Here is a 24256-nt window from a genome sequence, read left to right as displayed (position 1 = left end):
TTCACACAGAGAGTCTAATTTTCTTTTGAAAACATGATATTTCTCTTTGCCTCCTGTTCTGAGACAACAGACTGGTTGAGCTTTACACCATAAGATACAGGAGCAGAAGTAGGCCATTCAGCCCATCAAGTGTGCTCCACCAATTGATTATGGCTGATTTTTTTCAGCCCCCATTCTCCTCATAATCCTTAATCCCCTTACCAATCAGGAGTGTTCTATCAATGTATTCAGATTGGATTCATCACGGTTTGTGATGGCAACTGGTCTGCCCATGATCACAAGAAACTGCAGAGTTGCGGACATAGCTCAGCTCACTATCGAAGCCTGCCTCCCCTCCATGGGCTCTGTCTACACTTCTCACAGCCTCAGTAAAGCAGCCAGTGTAATCAAAAACCCCACCCACCCTGGACATCCTCAATTCTCCACTCTTTCATCGGGAAGAAGATGCAAGAGCATGAAAGCTCATATCGCCAGGCTCAAGGACAGCTTCTACACACCCCGCCCATTATCAGACGATTCAATAGTTCCCTAGTATGGTAAGTTGTACTCTTTCTTTCTCAAATCTTTTTATTACTATTATCCAAAATTAACACGAGTACATCGAAGTAAGCAACACTTACAATGTCTCAAGAAAAAAAAATTATTTTAAAGATTGAAAAAACTTTGGTGATAAAAAAACCCTACTAAGCAAGAAAAAGTGGGAAAAATACCCCAGTAGGTGTTCAACCCCGGAGTCATGCGTCATACAAAAAGCTTCTAAAGATAAACATCAAACTGCCAGCAAGAAAAAAAAATACCAAAAATTTACAATTAGATCGTGGAGGAAATCTACCAACTAACTCAAATGATGATAACGAGCAAATGAAGCCCGTCTTTTCTCAAAATCAAACATAGGTTCAAAGGTTCGACTTCTAATTTTCTCCAAACTAAGACATAGCATCACTTGAGAGAACCATTGTGACAAAGTGGGAGCTGATGTATCCTTCCACTTCAACAAAATGGCCCTCCTGGCTATCAATGTAACAAATGCAATAACACGTTGGTCAGACACAGAGATAACATGGATATTTTGAGGAATTATTCCAAAAAGCACAGTTAATTTGTTAGGTTGTAAATTAATTTTAAGTGCTTTAGAAATTGTCGAAAAAACTAACTTCCAGAACTGTTCCAGTATAGAACAAGACCAAAACATGTCTCAGTTTTACATCTATCACAATAACTATCAACATTAGGGAATATTTTAGACAATCTCTCCTTCGTCAAATGGTAATGATGTACAATTTTAAATTGAATCATTGAATGACGAGCACAGATCAAAGAAGAGTTAACCAGCTTCAGAATCCGTGTCCAATCCTCCGTCATAAAAGTCAAATTGAGTTCCTTTTCCCAATCTTGTTTAATCTTAAATAAAGGATGCTTATCCCATTGTAATAGTAAATTATAAATTCTTCCCATGGAACCCTTCATCGAAGGGTTCATACTCATAATAGTATCTAACAGGTCAGCATCCAATATGTAACGAAAATTACTTAAATATTTTTGTAAGAAATGTCTAACTTGAAGGTATTGTAAAAAGTGTGAGTATGAAAGAGAATATTTATCAACTAATTGTTCAAAAGACATCAGTCTATCTTCTTTAAATAAATCCAAAAAAGAATTAATACCTTTATTTTTCCAAAGTAAAAAAATTGGATTGCTCAAAGAAGGCTTAAAAAAGTAATTTTGATAAATTAAACTACAAAGTTTAAATTTTTTAAGATTAAAAAAATTGCGGAACTGAAGCCAAGTTTGTAAAGAATGTTTAATCACAGGGTATAAGTTTAAATTAGCAACTTTAGCTAATTGTATAGGTAAAGCAGCTCCCAATAATGTTAAATAAAACTGTTTCACAGCTTTCAAATCCAAGTCTACCCAAATTGGCCAGTTGTTCTTATCAACCCAATATAACCAAAAGGACAGGTATCGCACATTAAGAGCCCAGTAATACATTCTTAAATTAGGCCTAGCGAGACCTCCATCCTTTTTCGACTTTTGTAAGTGACATTTACTAATTTTTGGTCTTTTATTATTCCAAATAAAAGATAAAATAATAGAAAAGACTTAGATATAACCTATTATTAACTCATCCTATTGATAAGTTGTACTCTTGACCTCACAATCTATGTCATTATGTTCTTGTACTTTATAGTCTACACCCACTATACTTTCTTGGTAATTTTTAAAGCTTATCTTGTGTTCTGTTATTGATTTACCTTCTTCTACCTCAATGCACTGAGTAATGGTCTGTTCTCAATGGAAAGCCTGCAAGACAAGCTTTTTACCGTAATTCGGTACATGTGACAATTCCAAGGTCCTATCATTCTCTGCCTGAAGTAAACCCATTGCCCTGACCTTGCCAGCTGTCTGCAGCAATGAATTCCACACACACATCCCACCCTCTGGCTGAAGAAATTTCGGTTTTAAAGGGATGGCTTTTGAAGATGCAGCTTTACCTCCATCCCCAACCGACTTTGTCCTTCACAAAATTGCACTATTTTGGAAACGCGAGAGATTCTGCAAATGCTGGAAATTCAGAGAAATACATGCACAATGCTGGAGGAACTCAGCAGATCAGGCAGCGTCTATGAAAATGAATAAACAGTTGATGTTCCAGGCTGAGACCCTTCTTCAGGACTGGAAAGCAGGAGGAAGAGGCCAGAATAAGAAGGTGGGGTGGGGGGGGGAGGAAGGAGAACAAGCCAGAAGGTGAAGCCAGGTGGGTGGGAAGGGTGAGGGTGAATTCAGCCTCAATATACTGTGAAATGATCTGATCTGTATGAACAGTATGTAAGACAATCTTTTCACTGTATCTCGGCATGTGTGACAATGACAAAGGTTTATGGACTCTATCTATATTTCTCACTCTCTTGGTAAAGATTGTTGACAGCTTCTCTTCCTTGGAGTCAACATCACCAACAGCCACATAGACACCACGGCTAAAGAAACTCAGCTTCCTTCGGAGGCTAAAAAAATTCGGTATGTTCCTGATGACCCTCACAAATTGTTATCGATGATCCGTAGAAAGCATTCTGTCTGGACACATTCTGTCTTGATATGACAACTGCTCTACCTGTGACTGCAAACTTAGCACATCATGAAATCCGGCCTCCCCTCCACGGACTCTGTCTACACTTCTCACTGCCTCGGTAAAGCAGCCAGCAGAATCACAGACCCCACCCTCCCTGGACATTGTTGTTTACCCCCCTTCCATCGGGGAAAAGCCAGAAAGCACGTACCACCTGGCTAAAGGGCAGCTTCTACCCCAATTGTTATTAGGCCATAAGTCCATAAAACATAAGAGCAGGGTTTGGCCAACCAGCCCATCGAGTCTGCTCCACTATCCTATCATGGCTGATTTAACCCCTCTCAAACCCATTCTCCTGCCTTCTCTCCATCACCTATGATGCCCTGACTAATCAAGGACCTATCTATCTCTGCTTTAAATATACCCAATGACTTGGCCTCCACAGCCACCTGTGGTAAGGAATTCCACAGATTCTTTACCCTCTGGCTAAAGAAATTCCTTTATTCTGAGGCTGTGCCTTCTGGTCCTAGACTCTCCCACTACAGGCAATATCCTCTCCCTGTCCACTCCATCCAGGCCTTTCATTATTCGATAAGTTTCAATGCGATTCCGTGCACCCCCCCCCCCACATTCTTACATTCTTCTAAACTCCAGTGAATACAGGTCCAAAGCCATCAAATGCTCCTGACACATTAACCCTTTCATTCCTGGGATTATTCTCATGAACCTCCTCTGGACCTTCTCCAATTGCAGCACATCCTTTCGTAGATAAGGGGCCAAAAACACTAAACTCCAACTGTGGTCTGACCACTGTCTTATAGAGACTCTGTATTATATCCTTGCTCTTCTGGTCTTCTTTACAACTCCTCCCTTGGAGGGTCAGACACCCTGAGCCAACAGGCTGGTCCTGGACTTATTTCCTGGCATAATTTACATATGACTATTTAACTATTTATAGTTTTATTACTATTTAATTATTTATGGTGCAACTGTAACGAAAACCAATTTCCCCCGGGATCAATAAAGTATGACTATGACTAAATAAATACTAACATTGCATTTGCCTTCCTTACCACCGACTCACCCTGCAAGTTAACCTTTAGGAAATCCTGCATGAGGACTCGCAGTTCCTTTGTACCTCTCATTTCTGAATTATCTCTCCACTTACACAATAGTCTATGCTTTTATTTCTTCTACCAAAGTGCATGACCATACACTTCCTGACACTGTATTCTATCTGTCACTTCTTGCAATTTGTTTAAGTCCTTCTGCAGACTCCCTGCTTCTTCAACACCACCAGTCCCTCCATCTATCTTCGTATCATCCGCAAAGTTGGCTACAAAGCCATCAACTCCATCATTCAGGTCGTTGACATATAATGTAAAATGACACAGTCCCAAAAGAGACCCCTATACAGCACCAATAGCCACCGTCAGCTGACCAGAAAAGGCTCCTTTTATTCTTACTCCTTGCTTCTTGCCATCAGCCAATGCTTTATCCATGCTCATATCTTTTCTGTAAAACCATGGGCTTTTAACTTGATAAGCAGCCTCATATGTGGCACTTTGTCAAACCTTATGAAAATCCAAGTACACAACTTCGTTATCCTTTGTCTATCCTGCTCGTTAGTCCTTCAAAGAATTCCAACAGATTTGTAAGACAAGATTTTTCCTTAAGGAAACTATGCTGACTACAGCCTGTCTTATCATTTGCCTCCAAGTACCCCAAAACCACATCCTTAGCAATCAACTCCAGCATCTTCCCAACCACTGAGAGCAGACTAATTTCCTTTCTTCTGCTTCACTCCCTTCTTGAAGAATGGAGTGACATTTGCAATTTTCCATTCCTCTAGAATCATGCCAGAATCAATTGATTCTTCAAAGATTATGACTAATTCCCTCACCAGCTCTTCAGTCACTTCTTCCAAAACCCTGGGGTGTACACCGTCTGGCCCAGATATCTACCCTCAGACATTTCAGTTTCTCCTCAAGCACCTTCGCCCTCGTAATGGGCCAGAACACAAAAAAAATATATAAGGGTGCAGAGGAGATTTACAAGGATGTTGCCTGGATTGGGGAACATGCCTTATGAGAATAGGTTGAGTGAACTTGGCCTTTTCTCCTTGGAGCGACAGAAGATGAGAGGTGACCTGATGGATGTGTATAAGATAATGAGATGCATTGATCATGTGGATAGTCAGAGGCTTTTTCCCAGGGCTGAAGTGGCTAGTATGAGAGGGCATAGTTTTAAGGTGCTTGGAAGAAGGTACAGAGGAGATGTCAGGGGTAAGTTTTTAAAGCAGAGAGTGGTGGGTGTGTGGAATGGGCTGCCGGCGGTGGTGGTGGAGGAGGATACGATAAGGTCTTTTAAGAGACTTCTGGATGGCTACATGCAGCTTAGAAAAATAGAGGGCTATGGGTAAAGCCTGGGTAGTTCTAAGGTAGGGACATGTACCGCACAGCTTTGTGGGCCGAAGGACCTGTATTGTGTTTTATGTTTTCTATGTTTCTATGTTTCTACAAGGGTTACTGTTTGAGGAATGTCTGGCAGCTCTTGGGCTGTATTCCCCGGAGTTCAGGATAATGAGGGGGGGATCGCATAGAAACATTCCGAATGTTAAAAGGCCTGAACAGATTAGATATGGCAAAGTCACTTCCCATGGTAGGTGAGTCTAGGACAAGAGGGCACAACTTCAGGATTGAAGGACGTCCATTTAGAACTGAGATGTGGAGAAATTACTTTAGTCAGAGGGTGGTAAATCTGTGGAATTTGTTGCCACGAATGGCTGCGAAGGCCGAGTCATTGGGTGTATTTAAGACAGAGATAGATAGGTTCTTGATAGCCAGGGCATCAAGGGGTATGGGGAGAAGGCAGGGGAGTGGGAATGACTGGAAGAATTGGATCAGCCCATGATTGAATGGTGGAGCATATTCGATGGGCCGAATGGCCTACTTCTGCTCCTATATCTTATGGTCTTATGGTCTTATCTGAAAGAGGCTAATAAGAACCACAATTAGTCTGAACTACAGTCCAATCCATAAATCCCAGAATTTTGAAAACATTGTAGACCACCTCCATGTTATTGTTTGGGGGTCTAGTTACAACTCCCATCCGGGTCTTTTAACCCTTGCAAGTTCATCCACCTTATTCTGTATGCTGTGTGCATTCAAATCCAATACCTTCAGTCCTGTATTCATCCTTTCGACTTGTCTGCCTTTTACATTGTAACTCGTCATCTCTAAATAAAGATATAAGCAATTCCTGGAACTCCTGGAATATCCAGGTGAGATGAAGGGGTAGACAAGGGGCATGAGAGTGTTTATCGTTGTCAGTACCCCACACTGTGGGGCAAGGATAGCTTCTACCCCACTGTTGTAAGAACCTTGTACAGATCTTTTGTACATGAAAGATTCCAACTAACAGTGAACACCACGACACAGTGGTTGAAAGCTGCTGTAATTGACACCCCGCGTAATGGATCCAGGACTCTCACACGTTGTTCTTTGTGTGTCCAGGCTGCCTTTTGTTTTCAGAACAAAGGCAAGGAGCAACAAAAGAATTTGTTGACTCAAGTGAGACAACAGTTCTCCCAACACTCCCAGAGACCGCAATTTAGCCTCACCCTTTGTCTTTTGCCATCCAGTGAGGAGGGGTGCAGGGAGGGAGTAGAGTATCCCGGGACTGGTTTAGCTAGCTATCCATGGGTCCTGGAGTTGGCAGCTCACTGCCCGACAATGTTCAGTGGAGTATGTCCGTGCCTGGGTAGCTGTGGAAAAAGAACACACAGCATCCACAGGTAACACAGATGTGTTTCAAGACAATTGGGCACCACAGGAGATAAATGCCATCCTTGATGAAGATGGCAATGTGTTAGTTGACTTTCAGGCCAGGGCCTCTGGACTAGATGGGAGTAGGCAGATTAAGTGGTTCGACGTGGACTAGGTGGCCTTAAGTGCCCGTCTCTGTGACTCTATGACAAGCCAACTTTGGTTTTTGACTTTCAGGCTTTGATCTCTGAACTTTGACCTCTGGACTTCATCGACCTCTGGGTATTGACGCTAGGGCTCGCTGATCACAGGACTTTGACCTCGACCCGGGACTCTTTATTTAGCCAGAGGGAGGTAAATCTGTGGAATTCATTGCCACATTGAGAGTGGGGGAAATTCAAACAAGAGGACATGAGTTGAGGGTTAAAGGGCAAAAGTTTAGGGGTAACATGAGGGGAAACTTCTTTGCTCAGAGAGTGGTAGCTGTGTGGAATGAGCTTTCAGAAGAAGTGGTTGAGGCAGGTTCGATGTTGTCATTTAAAGTTAAATTGGGTAGATATATGGACTGGAAAGGAATGGAGGGTTATGGGCTGAGTGCAGGTCGGTGGGACTAGGTGAGAGTAAGAGTTCGGCACGGACTAGAAGGGCCGAGATGGCCTGTTTCCATGCTGTAGTTGTTATATAGTTATATGGTTATATTCGGCTATGGAAGTCAAGTCATTGAGTACATTTAAAGTGGAGGTTAACAGCTTCTTGATTAGAAAGGGTATCAAAGGTGATAGGGAGATGGCAGAAGAATGGAGTTGAGAGGGATAATAAATCAGCTGTAATGGAAAGGCAGAGCAGACTGAATGTCTAATTCTGCTCCTATGTCTTACCGTCTTATGGACTCCTATGAAACTTGTTGGTATTTATTTATTATGTGATAACGAGATGTCCATTAGTGGAACAGCATGGCTCAGACCCTTCCACCTCCAGCAAACCACTCCACACAGTAACCCACCTTTCACCTAATCACAGGACAATTTACAATGACCAATTAACCTACTAACCGGTACGCCTTTGGGATGTGGGAGGAAACCGGAGCACCCGGAGGAAACCCACGCTTCCAAAGGCAGGATGCATGAACTCCCTACAGGCAGTGCCAGAATTGAACCCTGAACCCTGAACTGTAATAGCATCGTGTTAACCACTATGTTACCATAGTGCCCCATGGTGCTGTCTGGCAGGGTCGGGGCTGCAGAAGGAAGTGCCGAGGGATGCACTAAACTTGATGCAGCCTGGAGTCTGGAGTGCGACGATTCTGTGGGGACCCCAGTCGAGTGACCTGCTGTCACTGTCTCCTCTCCTTGGCAACACTGGTCAGGTGACGTGTCCAAAGAGGACACAGAAGTGGTATCGTTATGGTGGCATCACTTGAGTCGAGTATGATGTTCAGCCCAGGGGTTATTCCCTCAGTGGAGGAAGCCCGTGTGTGACTTTGTTTAACGTGGGGAGGCTGATGCACAGATGGCTGTCACATGGGCCTGACCTTGACAGATCAGGGTCAGGATCCGGTGGCGTGGAGTACAAGATGACTGGGAACCCTTCAGTTCTAACCCATCTTCTGACTGTGGTACCATATTCCACCGATGTCTTGGTTGGAATGCTCTCTGTCTGGAACTTCCCCCCTCGACTTTACCGCCTTGGGCGACTCCAGCGTGCAGCTTTCCCTTCGGGATCTCAGGAATTCACAAGCCTCTCCACCACGACAAGGCGACAAACCTTGGAGAGATTTGTACTGAGTAGATAACATGGTGAATGTATGGACTGGATGGCGCTGGGAAAGAACAAGCCCACGTACTGTCGTGTACAGTCAGCGGCTACGTTATTGGGCACCTCCTGTACCTAATAAAGTCACCACTGAGTGTATGACATTTAGACAGATTTCTTGGGTAGCAAAGGTTCAGATGGATTTGGGTCATGACCGGATACTCTCAGGCCACTTCAGTATGTACCTCCTGTACCAAGTAAAGTGGCCACGGAGTTTATGTTCGTGATCTTCTGCTGTTGTGGCCCATCCACTTCAAGGTGCAATGTGTTGTGCATTCAGAGATGCTCTTCTTCACACCACTGTTGTAAAGCATGGTTATCTGTCAGCTTGAACCAGTCTGACCATTCACCTCTGACCTCTTTCATTAACAAGGCATTTTCATCCACAGAACTGCCACTCACGGGATGTTTTTTCTGATTTTTCTCACCATTCTATGTAAACTCTACAGACTGTTGTGTGTGAAAATCCCAGGAGCTCAGCAGTTTCTGAGATACTCAAACCACCCCGTCTGGCACCGACAATCATTCCACGGTCAAAGTCACTTAGATTACATTTTCCCATTTTGATGTTTGGTCTGAACAACAACTGAACCTCTTGACCGTGTCTGTGTGCTTTTATGCATTGAGTTTCTGCCATATGATTGGCTGAATAGATATTTGCATAAATGAACAGGTGTACAAGTATACCTAATAAAATGGCCTCTGAGTGTACAGTGTTTATTGTAGTTTATAATTTATTTTATGCCTTGCACAGTACTGCTGCCATAAAACAACAAATTTCGTGATGTCTGTCAGTGAAGGGTGTGAGGAAAGAGAAGGCAGTGCAGTACTATCACAAAAGAGAAGATGCTCAAAAAGCTGAAAGACTTAAGGGTACAAATGTCACCCAGACCAGATGAACTGCACCCTAGGGTTCTGAAGGAGGTATCGGTAGAGATTGTGGAGGCATTAGGAATGATCTTTCAAAAATCATTGGACTCTGGCATGGTGCCAAAGGACTGGAAAACTGAAAATGTCACTCCACTCTTTAAGAAAGGATGAAGGCAGCAGAAAGCAAATTATAGACCTGTTAGCCTGACTTCAGTGGTAGGGAAGATGTTGGACTCAATTGTTAAGGATGAGGTTAAGGAGTACTTGGTGACACAGGACAAGGTAGGACAAAGTGGGCATAGTTTCCTTCAGGGAAATTCCTGCCTGACGAAGCTGTTCTTTGAGGAGATTACAAGTAGGATAGATAAAGGGGATTCAGTGGATGTTGTATATTTGGATTTTCAGAAGGTCTTTGACAAGGCGTCACACATAAGTCTTCTTACCAAGTTAAAAGCCCATTACAGGAAAGTTACTAGCATGGTTAGAACATTGGCTGATTGGTAGGAGGCAGTGAGTGGGAATAAAAGGATCCTTTCCTGGTTAGCTGCCAGTGACTAGTGGTGTTTCACAGGGTTCGATGTTGGGACTGCTTCTTTTTATGCTGTATATCAATGACTTAGATGAAATAGATGGCTTTGTTTCCAAATTTGCAGATGATATGAAGATTAGTTGAGGGGCAGGTAGGGTTGAGGAAACAGGTAGTCTGCAAAAGGACTTACACTGATTACAAGAATGGGGAAAGAAAGTGGCAAATGAAATAAAATGTTGGAAGATGCATGTTCATACTCTTTGGTAGAAGAAATAAATGTGTGGACTACTTTCTAAATAGGGAGAAAATCCAAAAATTTGAGATGCAAAGGGACTTGAGAGTCCTTGTGCAGAAGATGTTAAAGGTTGACTTGCAGGTAGAGACGATGGTAAGAAAGTAAATGGTTAGAATTCATTTCAAGAGGTCCCAGAATGCAAGTGTGGGGATGTGATGCTGAGGAAAGTGTTATCGTACGAGGAATGTTTGATGGATTTTGGTCTGTACTCACTGGAATTGAGAAGGATGAGGGAAGAATCCCATTGAAATCTTTCAAATATTGAAAGGCCTAGACAGAGTAGATATGGAATGGATGTTTCCAATGGTGTGGAGTCTAGGACAAGAGGATGCTGCCTCATGATAGAGGGGTGTCCATTTAAAACAGAGATGCGGAGAAATTCTTTAGCCAGAGGGTGGTGAATTTATGGCATTCATTACCACAGGCAGCTGTGGAGGCCAGGTTGTTGGGTGTATATAAGGCAGAGCTTGATAGGTTCTTGATTGGACATGGCATCAAAAGTTATGGGGAGAAGGTCGGGAACTGGGGCTGAGACTCGATGGGCCGAATGTCCCAATTCTTCCTATTGTCTTATGGTCTTATGACAATATTAATATCCCTCCAATTTTTTTTATAGCTATGTGGAGCAACCATCTCTCTGAGCAGGAAATTTTACACGGCCTGAGAGTTGCGTGGTAATTTAAGTGTTTAATTTTGTAATATGCACATTATGAACATTCAGAATGAAAACTGAAAAATCACATTCTTTTGATTTTGTTTATTAATTGAAAGACATAATGAAATACAGTACAACAAAAAAACTTTCACATTTTGTAAACTTTTTATTGTCTGTCTTTATTACACATGCATTGTCTCTAAACACTGTCCAGATGAAAGATACATCTTACTCCTTATTAGCCCATCCTAATTTTCCACTTCTACTCTGTTTTTGGATTTGCATTTGTTTGAATTCACAAAACTGACCCACGTTCGCAGTCAACACTAGAAGTTTGAAATGTTCCAACAATATCGACAAGAATTGACAGGTCTTCAAATTCTTCATTTCTAAGCATGTAGTTCAACATAGTCATAGTCATAGTCATACTTTATTGATCCCGGGGGAAATTGGTTTTCGTTACAGTTGCACCATAATTAAATAGTAATAAAACCATAAATAGTTAAATAGTAATATGTAAATTATGCCAGGAAATAAGTCCAGGACCAGCCTATTGGCTCAGGGTGTCTGACCCTCCAAGGGAGGAGTTGTAAAGTTTGATGGCCACAGGCAGGAATGACTTCCTATGACGCTCTGTGCTGCATCTTGGTGGAATGAGTCTCTGGCTGAATGTACTCCTGTGCCCAACCAGTACATTATGTAGTGGATGGGAGACATTGTCCAAGATGGCATGCAACTTAGACAGCATCCTCTTTGCAGACACCACCGTCAGAGAGTCCAGTTCCATCCCCACAACATCACTGGCCTTACGAATGGCCTTACGAATTACAAATGAAACAGATCAGTTAACGTCTTAATTGAACCAGATTTAACTTTCTCAGAGATGCCAAACTGAGATCAGAGTATTGCTGTGATATTTTTGAGACAACGCTTTTGTCATATACAAAAGAAAATTCCAGCTACCGACAACAAATACTGTGAGGGAACAGTGATAGACCTGATTCTGATTCTGACTGTGAACATTGAAGTTCTGGAGTCTCTTGTCATTAGCCTCTTTTTCACTCTATTTGATTTTAATGTCTGGCCGATTTTAATAGTTGAAATAATTGGAATGACTAGCTCTTCCAGTGAAGCAATAATAAACAGATGACTGATTTCATTTTTGATAATCAGATATAGTTGGGAATGGGACCAGTGACCTCCTTGAAGCAGAGAGATGCCAAAGGACTCATTAAGACGATTTCACATTCTGTCAAATCCCGCCTGGTTTTCTTTCTGCTGTTGGCCTCTGATCCGGTAACCCCACATTTCCAACGGAAAGAAACACCTTAATAGAGTCATAGAGCACAGAAACAGACCCTTCGGCCCTTCTGGTCCATGATGACCAGTGTTCCCATCTGAAACAATATGACCATAAGACATTGGAGCAGAATTAGGCTATTCCCATCAAATCTGCTCTGCCTTTCCATCATGACTGATTTATTATCCTTCTCAATCCCAATCTCATCCCTATTGCCTTTGACGCCCTAACTAATCAAGAACCTATCAACCTCCACTTTAACTATACCTAATGACTTGTCCTCCACAGTAATCTATGGCAATGAATTCCACAGGTTCACCACCCTCTGTTAAAAAAAAAATCCTCTTTATCTCTGTTCTAAAGGAATAGCCTTGTATTCTGAGCTCTGACAATTGGTCCTAGACTTTCCACCATCGGAAACGTTCTCTCAATGTCCACTCTATCTAGGCCTTTCAATATTTGATGGGTTTCAATGAGATCCTCCCATTCTTAACTCCACTGCACACAGGCCCAGAGCCATCAAATGCTCCTCATACATCGGCCCTTTCATTTCTGGGATTGTTCTCGCAAACCTCCTCTGCACCCTCCAACACCTACACATTTTTTCTTAGATGAGGGGCCCGAAACTGCTCACAATACTCCAATGGTGTTTGACCAACACCTTATAACACCTCAGCATTACATCCCGGCTTTTTTCCGTTATGTTGAGAAATGCTAAAAATTCAAGAAATACTAAAACTTACAATGGAATGATTTCAGAATGTAGTGTCAGCTGATCTGGCTGATTTTAATAGTTGAAATAGTTGGAATGACCAGCCCTTCCAGTGAAGCATTTGACTGAGTGCATCTTTGAGAATCAGGTTACAGCTGGGAGTCAGGCCAGTGACTTCCTTGAAGCAGAGAGACACCACTCGGCATGTTAAAATGACTTCATATTCCATCAAGTCCCGCCTGATCTCTTTCTGCTGTCGACCTTTGATCCAGCACCACCACCCCCGCCCCCGTATCTGACAAAAAATCTATCAATCTTAATAGAGTGATAGTCAGCATGGGAACAGGCCATTTGGCCCAGCTGCTCTGTGCTGACCAAGATTCCACCTGTTTGCCAGCATTTCAAAGTTCAAAAAATTTCAAAAGTTCGAAGTAAATTTATTATCAAAGTGTGTATGCCCCACCAATATCCTACCCTGACACTGCAGGCACGCACAGTAGAACAAAGAAATACAAAAGGATCAATGAAAACTACACACAAAGACTGACGAACAACTGATGTGCGAAAGAAGACAAGCGTCTCAAAGTCTAACCCTACATCCCTGCCATGAGAGGTGGAAACGGGTAAGGCTGGCCACCGGGGCTCCGGTGAAGCTGTACAGGCCAATCCCCTGTACAGTGGATGCAATGGATTACAGAAACATTGATGAACTCCAACCAGACCAGTGACTTCAGAGGATATTGGGGACGGGAGGTCATTGATGGCCTATGTTCCCCTGGGAGCAAAGGGCCCAGGTAAGTAAGAAGACAAAAGGTGCAAATACAAAATAATAAAAGGCTTCCATTAGTCTTGCAAGACCATGGATCTGCGCCTGGAAAGTCTTCACTCTCCAGGGCGCAGGCCTGGGCAAGGTTGTATGGAAGACCAGCAGTTGCCCATGCTACAAGTCTCCCCTCTCCACAACACCGATGTTGTCCAAGGGAAGGGCATTAGGACCCATACAGCTTGGCACCAGTGTCGTCGCAGAGCAATGTGTGGTTAAGTGCCTTGCTCAAGGATACAACACGCGTTGCCTCGGCTGGGGCTCGAACTCACGACCTTCGGATCGCTAGTCCAATGCCTTAATCACTTGGTCACGTGCCCACACACAAAATAATAATAATAATAATAATAATGACTACAGCAGTTTAACTCAATCTGATTACTTACACAGACACAATCAAGTGGCAAACATCATTCACCAAAGTCTTGCTTTAAAATACAAACTCATAAAAAGCATCATACCATGGCATGAACCAACCCCGTTTTAGAGTCAAAGTCCTACAAATTATATATGACCAATCTGTTATTACAGATATGACAATGCATAATAATCATCTAGATATAACATTACAGGATAAACAAACAAAAACAACTCAGTTAATAGATACAGTCATCCCGAACAACGTCCAGATGGTGCAAAATGGCCACTCCTTTGCCTGCATCTTTGGAAACAGCTCTATTTCTATCTTTCATATTTCTTTTTCTCCTTTCCAAGGTTCTTTTGAAGACCCTGACCTGGAGTTACACGCTGATTTCAGTTCTTTGTGAGAATGGGACCCGTTCTCAGGGCCTCACGACCAGCCGCTTTTTGATATCCCGAGGACGCGGCTTGGAAGACTAGCGCGCCTTCAGGGTGCCGGATTTTCATGGCTCTGGGGACGGGCTGATTCAAGGCTGGTGCCCCTGACTGAGGTGTTGCAGGAGAACACGGAACGTCGGGAGCAGCGGGCTTACTGCTGGCTCTGTGCCCAGAGACCTGAGCTCTTTGGGCACAGAGCTCAGAAAAAGCAAAGTAACAGATTTTTAAAATGTAAATCAGTGAGTTGTTTATTATGTCTCCCCTCTCGCTGTGAAACGGGGACATTTCTTTTTCCCAGATGAATGAGTAGTCTTTGGGGTTTTTCCCAGGGCTGAAATGGCTGGCACGAGAGGTGCTTTAAGGTGCTTGGAAGCAGGTACAGAGGAGATATCAGGGGTAAGTTTTTTATGCAGAGAATGGCGAGTACGTAGAATGGGCTGCCGGGTGATGGTGCTGGAGGCAGATACGATCGGGTCTTTTAAGAGACTCCTGGACAGGTACATGGAGCTCAGAAAAATAGAGGGCTATGGGTAACCCTCAGTAATTTCTCAGGTAGGGACATGTTCGGCACAGCATTGTGGGCCAAAGGGCCTGTATTGTGCTGTAGGTTTTCTATGTTTCTGTTTCTATATCCCTCTATATCCTCCCATCCATGTAAATGTATTATCAAACTACATATATAAACAATATACTATATAAACTATATACAAACTATATACAAAGCCGAGATTCATTTTCTTGGGAGCATACTCAATAAATCTATAGAATAATAAACACATCAGAATCAATGGAAGACCGCTCAACTCAGTTCAACCAGAGTGCAAAAGATAACAGGCTGTGCAATTGCAAAAAGAAGAAATAATAATAATAAATAAATAAACAATAAATATTGAGAACATGAGATGAAGAGTCCGTGAAAGTGAGTCCACAGGTTGTGGGAAATTCCCAATGATAGGATGAGTGAAGTTGAGTGAAGTTTCCCCTCCGGTTCAAGAGCCTGCTGGTTGAGGAGTAGTAACTGTTCCTGAACCTGGTGGTGTGAGTCCTGAGGCTCCTTTACCTCTTTCCTGCATCCACCATATACATTGGCAGCTTGTTCCACAATCTCCCTCTGAGTGCAAAAAGAGGAATAGCAAGGTAGTGTCTATGAGATCATGAACCGTTCAGAAATCTGACAGCGGAGGGGAAGAAGCTGTTCCTGAAACACTTGAGTGTGGGTCTTCAGGCTCCTGTAGCTCCTTCCTGATAGTAGTTATGAGAAGATGGCACGTCCCGGATGGTGAAGGTCTTTAGTAATGGATGCTGTCAAATCTTGAAGATCTCCTTGATTGTGGGTAATGGGCTTGCTGGGTCTACAGCCCTCCGCAGCAATTTGCGATCGCATTCGTTGGAGCCTCCACTCCAGACGGTGATGTATTCAGTCAGACCGCTCTCCCTGGTCATCAAGGCCCCCTACTGGTTGGGGTTGACCATGGATATCGTGTCCGAGTTGTCCACGTGATACACAAGCCAGCACGCAAACCAGAGCAGTACAGTATGGAGAGCAAGATGTTGCCCATATCACAGGCTCTCCCTTTTCACGCAGCTGATGAATCCAAAGGAACGGCAGAGACCAACACAATTTGGCACCAGCAGTGTCACAGGAGCTGTCAGTCAGCGTTGAACTCAATGTAGGACTGTCTCAGGGACTCCAGCTCCGGATGTTTCCCTCGGGGTTCACTCTCGAAGCCTTCCCCATGAGAGGGTATAGCAAAAAGGCAGTGGAGGTTTGAGATCAGAGTTTTCTTTCTCCAAGATGAGCAGTATCCAATGTAGGATTTTGTGAAGTAAATATGTGAGAGTTATTTTATGTGCTTAACAAAAACTGCTGTGCTTTACTTCTGTTACGAACTAAAGCATTTGCCTTACACTGATATCAATACATCAGACATGGTCTGTTAAAGTGAGCACAACAACACAGTGACGGTGTTTTGAATTCTGTAGAACAGGTTCTATATGTGTCATCTGTCACCCATTACATTACACCTCCACAGACCATTGCCAGAATTCACCAAAACCGGCATTCTGAGTCTGTCTGGGGCTTGTACAAGTCTCCCGGCTCAGGTCCTGTGTTCTTTGGTTGGAGTAAGAGCAGGTGCCCCCAGCTCATCCAGGGATGTGCTCACACACACACACACACACACACACACACGCACGCGCGCGCGCACACACGCACACGCACACGCACACGCACACACGCACACGCACGCACGCACGCACACACGCACACACACACGCACACACACACGCACACACACACACACACACGCACACACACACAGTCGTGTCGTGATGCAGCAGATATGGTGGTGAAACCATTCAGGTTCTGGTGGGCTGGTTTAAGGTGATCTACAGAAATATATTCAATCACCCTTCCTATCTACAATAAAAGTCTTTTTGCCCCAATCCGAAATACAGAACAGGCCATCGTAAGGGGGCTTATGGGGTGTTGCTGTGCATCATGGCAGACAAAAATGAACAAAGTAGAACGTAGGTCAACTGGGCCCCAAGAGAGCTGAGCACAATGGTGGGTGGGAGGTAGGAATAGATTGCAAAGATTGAGCTTACTAAGGAGGGCAGAATGCTGCTGAGAACCGGACCGGGTGGTTGTGGAATCAGGAATAAAATCGCCCAGCATCCATAGCGGTTGCCCATACACCAACTCAGCTCGGGAGGACAGCAGGTCCTCTTCTGGAGCCATTCTGAGCCCCCGCCAGCCCCACAGGAGACGATCATGCCAACACGCATCCATCAGGAAGGCCCTCAGAGCAGCCTTTAAGGAACAGTGAAACCACTCGCACAGGCCATTGGACTGCAGATGTTTCGTCGCAGTGTGATGAAATTTAATGCCAAGGTTCTGGGCCATTGCGACCCAACGGTCTGATATGAGTTGGGGACCGTGGTTGCAGTATTTGGTGACATAAGATTATAGCACCATAAGATAAAGGAGCAGAATTAGGCCATTCAGCCCATCGAGTCTACTCCAGCATTCTCCTGCCTTCTCCCTGTCATCTTTGATGCCATTTAATCAAGAGCCTATCAACCTCCCCTTTAAATACACCCAATGACGTGGCCTCCACAGCTGCCTGTGGCAATGAATTCCACAGATTCACCATCCTCTGACTGAAAATATATCAAAAGGTTCTATTGATTCCCTGTGGCACTCTACTAGTAAATGATTTCCAATCTCAAAATGACCTAGTTAACCTGCTTCTCTGTTTTCTGCTAGCTTGCTATTTCCTTCTCCATGTTAATGTATAACCTCTTCTATTGTGCAGTAACTTTATACGTGACATTTTTATTCAATTATCTCAAAAATGTCAAACCCACCACATTTACTGATATCCATAAGCTAATTACACCCTTAAAGAATTCCAATGTATTTGTCACAAAACAATGTTCCCTCAGTTTGATTTCCTTATGGCTGCTCCAACTGCCTTAGTTATGCAAGAATTTGCCACAGATGGACACAGGAGACTGCAGATGCTGGAATCTAGAACACAGAACAGTACAGAATGGGACAGGCCACCTGGTCCACAGTGTTGTTCAAAACCAATTAAATTAATCATCAAATGCCCAGCTAAACTAATGTCTTCTGCCTACACAATGTCCCTATCCTTCCATTTTCCTCACATTCATGTGCATATCTAAATGTCTCTTAGATCTATAGGCATCCGTTAGTCTCATGAGACCATGGATTTGTGCCTTGGAAGGTTTCCAGGGCACAGGCCTGGGCAAGGTTGTACGGAAGACCGGCAGTTGCCCATGCTGCAAGTCTCCGCTCTCCACGACCCCAATGTTGTCCAAGGGAAGGGCATTAGGACCCATACAGCTTGGCACCGGTGTCGTCGCAGAGAAATGTGTGAAGTCCTTGCTCAAGGACACAACACGCTGCCTCAGCCAAGGCTCAAACTAGTGACCTTCAGATCACTAGATGAACACCTTAACCACCTGGCCACGCGCCAACACTGTTGCGTAATAACCCAGATCTTATTAGGGAGCTTAATGTAAAGGAACCGATAGGAGGCAGTGATCATATTATGACTGAATTCATACTGCAATTTGAGAGGGTGAAGCATAAGTCACATGAATCAGTATCGCAATGGAATAAAGGGGAATTACAGAAGCATGAGAGAGGAGCTTGCCCAGATGGATTGGAGGGGGATACAGGCAGGGATGATGGCACAGCAGAGGTGGCTAAAGATTCTGGGAATAGTTCACAAGGCACAGAATAGATATGTCCCACAGAGGAAGAAGTTCTCAAGTGGCAGGGTAGGCAACTGTGGCTGACAAGGGAAGTTACGGACTGCATAAAAGCCAAGGAAAGGGCATATAAGGTAGCAAAAATGAGTGAGAAGTGGGATGATTGGGAAGCTTTTAAAATCCAACAAAAGGCAACTAAAAAGCCATAAGAAGGGAAAAGATAAAATATGAGGACAACTTAGATGATAATATAAAGCAAGATACAAACAGTTTTTCTTGGTCATATAAAGAGTTAAAGGGAGATGAGAGTTGATATTGGACTAGTGAAAAATGATGCTGGTGAGGTAGTAATGGGGGACAAAGAAATGGCAGATGAACTTAATAAGTACTTTGCATCAGTCTTTACTGTGGTAAACATTAGCTGTGTGCCAGAGGTCCATGTGTGTCAGGGAGCAGGAGTGAGTGCCAATCCTATTACAAAGGGAAAACATGCTAGGAAAACTGAAAGGTCGAAAGGTGGATGTCAACTGGGCCAGATGGACTGCATCCCAGAGTCCCAAGAGAGGTTGCTGAAGGGATAAAGAATGCATTGGTCATGATCTTTCAAGGATCACTTGATTTAGGCATGGTCCCAGTGGACTGGAAAACTGCAAATGTCACTCCACTTTTTAAGAAGGGAGCAAGACAAAAGAGAAGAAATTATAGCCAGCTAACTTAAGCTCAGTGGTTGGGAATGTATTGGAGTCCATTATTAAGGACGGGGATTCAGGGTATTTGGAGACTAGTGATAAAATAGGTCAAAATCAGCATGGTTTCTGTCAAGGGAAATCTTGCCTAACAAATCTGTTAGAATTCTTCGAGGAAGTAACAAGCAGGGTGGACAAAGGAGAGGCAGTGGATGTCCTTTATTGGGAGTTTCAGAAGGCATTTGATAAGGTACCTCACATGAGGCTGCTTAACAAGATGAAGTCCTTTAGTGTTACAGGAAAGATACTGGCATGGATAGAGGAGTGGCTGACAGGCAGGAGGCAGCAAGTGGGAATAAAGGGAGCCTCTTCTGATAGGCTGCCAGTGACGTGGTGTTCCTCAGGGGTCAGTATTGGGACAGCTACTTTTCACATTGTCAGTGATTTAGATAAGTGGAGGGGTAGGTAGTACTGAGGAAGAAATGCGACTGCAGCAGAACGTAGTCAAATTGGAAAAATGTGCAAAAAAGTGGCAGTTGGAATACAGTGTTGGAAAATGTATGATAATGCATTTTGGTAAAAGGAACAATAGTGCGGAATATTTTCTAAATGGGGAGAAAATTTGAACATCAGAGGTGTAAAGGGACTTTGGAGTCCTCATGCAAGACTGCCAGAAGGTAATTTGTAAGTTGAGTCTGTGGTAAAGAAGACAAGTACCCAAGATGGAGCTGACTAGATTTACAACCCTTTGCAGCTTCTTTTGGTCCTGTGCAGTAGCCCCTCCCTCCATACCAGACAGTGATGCAGCCTGTCCGAAAGCTCTTCATGGTACATCTATGGAAGTTTTTGAGTGTATTTGTTGACATACCAAATTTCTTTAAACTCCTAAAGTTTAACTGTCTTGTGTTCTTTATAACTACATCAATATGTTGGGACCAGGTTAGACCCTCAGAGATCTTGACACCCAGGAACTTAAAACTGCTCACTCTCTACAATCAGCTCTTTCGTCTTACTGATGTTGAGTGCCAGGTTGTTGCTGTGGCACCATTCCACTAGTTGGCATATCTCACGCCTGTATGCCCTCTCGTCACCACCTGAGATTCTACCAACAATGGTTGTATCATCAGCAAGTTCATAGATGGTATTTGAGCTATGCCTATCCACACAGTCATGGGTATAGAGAGAGTAGAGCAGTGGGCTAAGCACACACCCCCAAGGTGCGCCAGTGTTGATTCCGGGAACGAAAAGGTTAACATATGAGAGCATTTGTACTCACTGGATTTTTGAAGAATGTGGGGAGACCTCACTGAAACCTACCAAATGTTGAAAGGACTAGATAGGGTGTATGTGGAGAGGATGTTTCCTATGGTGGGAGAACTGGAGGCACAACCTCAAAATTGGGGGGCAACCTTTTAGAACGGAGGTTAAGAGGAATTTTTTGAGCCAGAGGGTTGTAAATCTGTGGAATACTCTGTCATGGACTGCAGTGGAGGTCAGGTCCACGTGTATATTTAAAGCAAAAGTTGATAGTTTCCTGGTTGGTCAGGGCATCAAGGGATAGGGTAAGAGGGCAGGTGTATGGCGTTGAGTGGGATCCGGATCAACCTTGATTGAATGGCAGTGTGGACTCGATGGGCTGAATGGCCTAGTTCTGCTCCTATTGTCTTATGGTCTAACTGTATGAAATACTCCAGATGTGGTCTAACTAGGGTTATTTTCATTTCCTAATTTACAGCAACAATCGAGATTCTGAAGATGCTGGAAATCCTGAGTAACAAACACAGAACACAGGAGGAACTCAGCAGGTCAGGCAGCACCTATGGAGATGGATGAACAGTTGACGTTTTGGGCCAAGACCCTTCAGCAGATCAGGAAAGGAAGTGGGAAGAAACAAGAATAAATAGGCGGAGGCAGGGGAAGGAGGATAACTAGAAGATGACAGGTAAAGCCAGGTGGGTGGGAAAGGTAAAGGGCAGGAGAATGAACCTGAGAGGAGTGGAGAATGAGGCATAGGAGAGAGGAAAGAAGGAGGGGCACTGGGGGGGAGGGGATAGTCAACTGAGGAGAAGAGGTAAGAGGCCTCATTATGGCCAAAGAGGAGGCCTTGGAAGTTGGAGACCTGGGAGACCCAGAGCCTACCAGGGGGATCAGCTATACAGGAAACTACATCTGCATGAGGCATCCAGCTGCAGCTCCCTGAAGACTGTGTTAGGGATCTGGAGCAGCAGTTAGATAATCTTCGGCTTGTACGAGAAAGAGAAGAGATAATCGATCAGAGTTACAGGAAGCCCGAAGTTGCAGGAGGCGAGTAGCTGGGTGACTGTTATGAAAAATGGAAATGTGAATAGGCAGTTAACACAGAGTACCCTGTGGCCTTACCTCTCAATAACAAGTGTACCGTTTGGATACTGTCGTGGGGGATGACCTCCCAGGGGAATTCCATGGAGACCAGGTTACTGGCAGTGAGCATTGGTCTGTGGTGCAGAAGGAAAAGAGGGAGAAGAGGGGAGTGGTAGTGGTAAGGGACTCAGGAGTTAGGGGAACTGACAGGAGATTCTGTGGACGTGAACGGGACACCCAGATGGTACGTTGTCTTCTAGTTGCCAGGGTCAGGGATATCTCGGATTACGTCCACAGCATTTTGGAGGGGGAAGGACTGCACCCTTGATTTGTGAAAGAGCTAGTGGTAGAGATTATAGAGGCATTAGGAATGTTCTTTGAAAAATCATTGGACTCTGGCATGGTGCCAGAGGACAGGAAGCTGTTGGAGTCAGTTGTTAAGGATGAGGTTATGGAGTACTTGGTGACAGAAGACAAGATAGGGCAAAGCCAGTATGGTTTCCTTCAGGGAAAATCTTATCTGATGAACCTGTTGGAATTCTTTGAGGAGATTACAATCAGGATAGATAAAGGAGATGCAGTGGATGTTGTACATTTGGACTTTCAAATGGCTTTTGACAAGGTGCCGCACATAAGGCTACTTACTAAGTTAGGAGCCCATGGTGTTACAGGGAAGTTACTAACGTGGTTAGAGCATTGGCGGATTGGTAGGAGGCCGTGAGTGGAAGTAAAGGGATCCTTGTCTGGTTGGCTGCCAGTGACCAGTGGTGATCCGCAGGGGCCGGTGTAGGGTCTGTTTCTTTTTATGCTGTTTATCAATGAATTAGATGATGGAATAGATGGCTTTGTTACCAGGTTTGCAGATGCTATGAAGATTGATGGAGGGACAGGTAGTGTTGAGGAAACAGGTAAGCTGCAGAAGGACTTAGACAGATTAGCAGAATGGGCAAGAAAGTGGCAAATGAAATACACTGTGGGAAAATGCATGGTCATGCACTTTGGTAGCAGAAATAAATGTGCAGACTATTTTCTAAATGGGGAGAAAATGCAGAAATTAGAGATGCACAGGGACTTGGGACGTTTGATGGCTCTGGGTCTGTACTCGCTGGAATTCAGAAGGATGAGGGGGGAATCTCGTTGAAACCTTTTGAATATTGAAAGGCCTAGACAGAATAGATGTGGAAAGGATGTTTCCCATGGTGGGAGAGTCTAGGACAAGAGGGCACAGCCTCAGGATAGAGGGGTGACCATTTAAAACAGAGATGCGGAGATATTTCTTTAGCAAGAAGGTAATGAATTTGTGGAATTTTTTTATCACAGGCAACCTCGGAGGCCAGGTCATTGGGTGTACTTAAGGCAGAGCTTGATCGGTTCTTGATTGGACATGGCATCAAAGGTTTCGGGGAGAAGGCTGAGGAGGGGAGAAAAGGATCAGCCATGATTGAATGTTGGTGCAGACTCGATGGGCCAAATGGCCTAATTCTGCTCCTGCGTCTTATGGTTTTATAAACATCAGAATGGGAATGGGGTTTAATGTCACTGATGTTTCTCGTCAAATTTGTTGTTTCATGGCAGCAGTACATTGCAAAACATAAAACATTTGAACATTAATTATCTTCAAAGTACAAAGTTCATTGTAATTTTTTTTATCAAAGTACATATATGTCACCATACACTACCCTGAGATTCATTTTCTTGCAGGCGTTCGTAGTGTAACAGTGAAGTGGAATAGAATCAATGAAAAACACACACAAGCAAAACTGACAAACAACTGATGTGAAAGACACACCACATTTACAACATTATAAATTACAATGCAATATATACAAATCAGCAGTGCAATAAGAGAGCAAAAGTAGTGAGGTAGTGTGTATGGGTTCATTGTCCATTCAGAAATCTGATGGGGGAGGGAACAAAGCTGTTCCAAAGACATTGAGAATGTGTCTTCAGGCTCCTGTACCTCCTCCCTGATGGTAGCAATGAGAAGAGGCATGCCCTGGGTGATGGGGTCCTTAGTGATGGATGAGGCATTGCCTTTTGAAGATGTTTGGGGGAACTCAGGGAGTCAGGCAGCACCTGTGGAGAGGAAATGGTCAACATATCAGGTCATGATGCTTCTCCTGGACTGAAAGAGTAGATGGGTGATATTTAGCATAAGAAAAATGGAGGGGAAGATGTTGAGCAAGACGTGGATGGTGATGGGTGGATCCAGGTGAGGAGTGGTGATAGGCAGATGGAGGAGGGGAGAGTGGGAATAGTGACCGAGGCTGGGAGGTGATGGCTGGATCCAGGTGAGGAGGGTGATGGGCAGATGGAGGAGGGGAGAGTGGGAATAGTGACAGAGACTGGGAGGTGATGGGTGG

The 24256-nt window shown here is 43.9% G+C and overlaps 1 long non-coding RNA gene across 1 annotated transcript; it reads left to right on the top strand.

Annotated features, from left to right (window-relative positions):
• The first annotated feature begins 20 nt into the window (after nucleotides 1–20).
• Nucleotides 21–23450, top strand: LOC134344696 (uncharacterized). The gene is made up of 3 exons (XR_010017493.1): nucleotides 21–536; nucleotides 21289–21358; nucleotides 23214–23450. It is a non-coding gene; the product is annotated as an uncharacterized LOC134344696 (long non-coding RNA).
• The last annotated feature ends 806 nt before the right edge of the window (nucleotides 23451–24256 follow it).

This window comes from Mobula hypostoma, chromosome 4 (assembly GCF_963921235.1).
Source record: "Mobula hypostoma chromosome 4, sMobHyp1.1, whole genome shotgun sequence".
NCBI classification, from domain to species: domain Eukaryota; kingdom Metazoa; phylum Chordata; class Chondrichthyes; order Myliobatiformes; family Myliobatidae; genus Mobula; species Mobula hypostoma.
Note: the sequence above shows the minus strand (reverse complement) of the source record. Positions and strands in the feature narration are given on the sequence as shown.